Source organism: Pectinophora gossypiella, unplaced genomic scaffold, assembly GCF_024362695.1.
Source record: "Pectinophora gossypiella unplaced genomic scaffold, ilPecGoss1.1 Pgos_43, whole genome shotgun sequence".
Lineage (NCBI taxonomy): Eukaryota > Metazoa > Arthropoda > Insecta > Lepidoptera > Gelechiidae > Pectinophora > Pectinophora gossypiella.
This window is the reverse complement of record NW_026063253.1, coordinates 430,227-435,463: the sequence shown is the minus strand read 5'-3', so window position 1 is coordinate 435,463 and position 5,237 is coordinate 430,227. Positions and strand designations below refer to the sequence as shown.

The 5,237-nt window shown below is 39.9% G+C and overlaps 1 long non-coding RNA gene across 1 annotated transcript; it reads right to left on the bottom strand.

The window, feature by feature from the left end:
- Positions 1-3,089: 3,089 nt before the first annotated feature.
- LOC126381298 (uncharacterized) lies at positions 3,090-4,318 on the bottom strand. The gene is made up of 3 exons (XR_007568763.1): positions 3,499-4,318; positions 3,240-3,350; positions 3,090-3,158 (listed from the first exon to the last, which is right to left on the bottom strand). It is a non-coding gene; the product is annotated as an uncharacterized LOC126381298 (long non-coding RNA).
- Between the last annotated feature and the right edge of the window lie 919 nt (positions 4,319-5,237).

Sequence of the window (5,237 nt, the reverse complement as noted above, 5' to 3'; positions counted from 1 at the left end):
CGGTTGTACTGAATGTATTTTGCTGTCGTTTACTAGTGTTCATTGTTTACTGTCTGTTTGTGTGTTTATTGTATCTTTACAAAGTCGTTATGACTCATTTGGTCAGGTGGGGATATCCGAGCGGATTGAATGGAAAATTATTATTTATATTTGTTCTTTGCTATTATATCGTATATGCCTAATATCACTTAATTTATTCTATATACCAATAATATTATTATACATTTATTACATACATTTTCATACCCAGACAAGGAATAACACAGCAACACTACATTTAAACTACGCTACAAATATATTAACACGATCAACTCTAATCACACTCCTCATTATTATTAATGAATATGGGTGTACCACCGGTTTAATGTGTTTAAAATGATTGTAACACGCAAATTAAAAGTTGGTTTGTTTAATGCTGGCTCTTTGGGAACGGGACATGACGAATTTCTAGTGGCTATGGACCGACACGACGTAGACATAATGGCTATTAACGAGACGTGGCTGAAGGAAGGCCGGGAGGGGTGCGCCCCCGCCGTGCCGGGCTACCGGCTGCGGCACGAGCCGCGGCCGCCGGGCAAACGCAAGCGCGGTGGCGGCGTCGGCTTCTACATACGCCGCGGCCTCTCCGCCCGCGTGCTGCCTCACCCGCCGTCTGGTTGTGTCGAGCAGATGTGGCTCGCTATTACAGTTAACGGCAAAAAAGTCGTTATAGGCACCGCATACCGCCCACAATGGGTAACAGTAGACTTGATTTTGGGGGCGCTGTCCGAGTCTGTGTCTACATTTTCGTGGAGTGATCATACAGTACTGCTTGGGGACTTCAATGTCGATATGTTGGACGTCGCTGATCGAGACAGCTCCGTCAAGAAGTTAAATACTTTCCTCAGTTGTTACAATTTAAATCAACTTGTTATTGAGCCAACACACTTCACTGGCCACAGCGAAACGCTCATCGATTTGGTCTGTACGGATGTAAAGGGGAGCTCTGTTGATGTCTATTATGTCCCTGAACTAGGAAGACATGCATTCCTTACATGTTTAATAAATATCCCCAAATGTAAACCCGCGGCATGTCGAATCACGCGAAGGTCATTACGGGACATCGATCTGAATATGTTCAATAAAGATCTGTCATCGTTATATTGGACCAACGTTAGTTCTTTAACAAATGTAAATGACATGGTCACTATCTACAGTGAAATTATTTCATACTTGTTCGATATCCATGCTCCCGTCAAAACCGTATCAGTAAAGTGCGAACAGTACCCGTGGATAACGTATAACATAAAACTTATGATGAAGAAGCGGGACGAGGCACATACCAGGGCTCGACTTACTAAGCAAGAAAACCATAAAAAATACTATAAAGATTTAAAAAAGCTAGTGAGTGAGGCATTGAATAGGGAAAAGCAGGCATACTTCGAACATTATATTAACTCCACTGAAAATGACTCGCGTACGCTTTGGAAACATATAAAAAAAAATGTGAGAATTAAAAGTAGGCCCGAATTGCCAGCAAATATTTTCAAGGACCCAAACGAAATAAATAACTATTTCCTAAATGTACCCGGTAGCGATAATGTAAAAATATCCCAATTGACTTATTTTGAATGTCATCAATGTGTGTCCGACACATTTACTTTAAGCCAGGTCACAGAAAGTGATATATTATCATGAAAGTCGTCCGTAATATTAAAACGAATGCTGTAGGAATGGATGGTATTTCGCTGGATATGCTACTGCTTACCCTGCCTGATACGTTGACTGTGATTACCAATATAATTAATTGCTCCATAGTAACAAATACGTATCCTACACTATGGCAGATGGCATTGGTAAAACCGATACCAAAATCTTCAAATGCCACAGAATTGAAAGATCTTCGTCCAATCAGTATCCTACCATGTATGTCCAAAATATTAGAAAAAGTAGTTGCCTCGCAGCTTACAAAATTTCTGGAAAAGAATAACTTACTACCGTACGTACAGTCGGGGTTCAGGAAGGGATATAGCACCACGACTGCCTTGCTACAGGTTGTAGATGATATACTGGCTGCGCGTGACAATGGTGAGGGGACTTTGCTGACTCTGTTGGACTTCTCCAGGGCTTTCGACTGTATAAATATTCCAATGCTATTGTCGAAGCTACACTATTACGGATTTAGCATAGACAGCATAAAGTGGTTTAGTAGCTATTTTGAAAACAGAGCCCAAATTGTCGAATTGTGCAACGAGGACGGTTCATCTGTCCGGTCGGACTCTAAAACCGTCAAAAGGGGAGTTCCGCAAGGATCAATACTGGGTCCTCTTCTGTTCATTATTTATAGCGCCGATGTGGTGAAACAAATAAAGAACTGTAAATTCCACGTTTACGCCGACGATATACAGATTTACACTTCATGTAAGCCTTGTGATACTCGTCTGGCGGAAATTAGACTAGAAGAAGACTTAGAACGTGTTGCAGCCTGGGCAGAAGCAAACACCCTAGTACTTAACGCAAGTAAAACGAAGTATATGATTCTTGGAACTAAGCAACAGATAGACGGTATTACGCGTCAAGGGTTGAACGTTAGTATTCGGGGCGAAGTGGTACAGCGAGTGTCAGAATCGCGAAACCTAGGGTTGCTAATGGACGAAGAGTTACTTTTTGAAAAGCACATTACGAATACTGCTAGCAACTGTTTTTACAGACTGAAAGTAATGTACCAAATTCGAGAATATTTAAGTACTCCCATTCGAATCAAACTATGCGACTCTTTAATTCTCTCTAAGTTTAATTATATGGACGCTGTGTATGGGCCTCGGCTTCTGGCGCGCTCACAAAAACTGGTTCAGAGAGTACAGAATGCTTGCGCTAGATTCTGCTTCAAAATTCCTCCCCGCACACACGTAACACCTTACATAAACAAGGCTAGAATCCTAAAAATGAAATATCGCAGACAGTTTCATTTTGCAACGCTGATGTTCGGAATAGTTAATTTTAAATTACCACCATATCTTGCGGACAAACTAGTTTGGTCCCGCGACGTAACTGCTGCCAGGACCCGTGCGTCGTACTACTCACTCGCAGTACCTCGTCACCGCACCACTGCTTTCCGTGGCAGTTTCAGTTTCGCCGCATCCAAGTGCTGGAACGATTTGCCGCCGCCGTTTCGTAGTCTGAAAACAATTTACAGCTTTAAATCAAAGTACAAATACTATCTCCTAGATATGCAACTATTAAGCTAATTAATATTTTACCTAATTGGTTTCGACACGTCAACGTGGCGGAGTCCTCCTAGCGGGCTGGATGCGGCGACACAACCTTTGTCATGATTATTATTATTTTCCGTCGGGTAATGTTTGCATGGTCTGAAAAGTAATCGCAATATTATACACAGGCTTACGAGTAATTATACTATCCGTCAATCAAAAATAAAAAGTTCTTACTTATTCAATATAAGTGGATAGTGTAGGTAGGTACTTCAAACATAAAACACTATATTTTGTTTTGACTTACCTCATGGATTGTTTGTTGGGGTTCTCAAACGACTGCATTTATTTCTATTATTTATTATGGATGTTGTTGAATGTATTGGACGTAATTTATTATTTCTAATTTGGTTAATGTATATTTGCTTTATTTGATTTACTTTATTTTTTCTTTTTAATTAATATACGCAATTCTATTACAAATCTACAAATTTATAATTTCGCTTTACTTTAGGAATACGTCGTGCCCGTTCGACGGCGCGGCGGTCGAATGGGAAAAAAAATAATATTTATAAGTACTACTCGTAGTAGTGTCCAAACTACTTTACCGACCGAGCTAGAATCGGGGTGCGGCGCGCGCGATAGATAGGTACTAACACAGACAGACTACACAATACACATTCATGGAATTCGTATTTGTTTATATTATTACATTTATTTACTAGTTTTATCTACATGAATAACTTTCTTTTTTATTCTAAACTTAAGTATTTATGTATACATAATTGCGATATTTGTCTATGTACACTCTAATTCTATTAAAATATATATTATAATGTATTTTTAATTTGGTATATATTATAATGTATATACACCATTAACACATGTTTATGGAGCACGATGTTTGTGCGTCACCCGACAGGGTCCACATAATACCAGCGTCGTGGTTCACGCCGCGACTTGTGCTGAGTGAGGCCCTTTTATCTCAGGACGTCCACCACCACCTTATGATCATTTCGACAAATATCCTGCTTTTTTTGTAATTGTTTTAGTGGATAGATATGATGTTGTTGTCTTATTTTTTTTGTATGTGGCGTCCTTTTATAATAAACTTTTTCTATTCTATTCTATTCTATTCTAATTAATTTCAATCTGGGTAAAAATTGAGACCAGGAGGGGGGTTAAAATGGCCACATCGACGCAATTCCTCTAAGAAAGCAATATTGCAATTGGACATTTGCGCATATAAAAGTAAGTGCGCAATACGAACGTACCCAAAGTGCGAACATTCCCGATTATTGCACAATATGAACTAAAATTACCTACTCTCATCTAAAATACATGTTTATACCTATCTTGCCATATCCTAATGCTTTTCTTAACACATTAGGCGCGTATAAAGGAGTTAGAGCAACCCAGGCAACCATAATGAAGCCATTGCTCATTGTATCGGTTTAATCGATAAGTATTGAATACAGAGATATGTATTGTTTGTTTACCCATGACGTCACAACATGTCTATTTATATCGACAAGCAGGGGATCTGTCACTATGTTGTTCCACATAGTCCGACTTAAGGTCCTATCCCACTAGGACACAAATTGGTTGCAAGCCAAGTTGCAAACGATTTCGAAAAGTGTGCTATCTCTTCTTATCGTGTCGATGGCAAACTAAATTGTATCGGCCCAAAACTTGGCAACAAGTATGGCGCTATCTGCAGCGCTCATCAGATCCTCCTGCGTACAGGTGTTCGGGCACGCAGGACACGATGGAAGATGTTCCATCGTTTGGGGAACAGTGCCGCACTTGCACCTTTAAGTCCGAGCCATCCGAGAAACTCCACCTGAACAAATTGTCCTTACTTCGGCCCACCTGAGTCCGAAGTCTATTTAGAGACTTCCAAGTATTTAGAGACTTCCAAGTATTTAGAGACTTCCAAGTATTTAGAGACTTCCAGGTACGTGTGCTATTACAGTGGCTTAAAAAAGTCACATCGAAGCAATTCAAATTTGTTTGCACTGTGCACTTACTTTTATATGCGCAAAT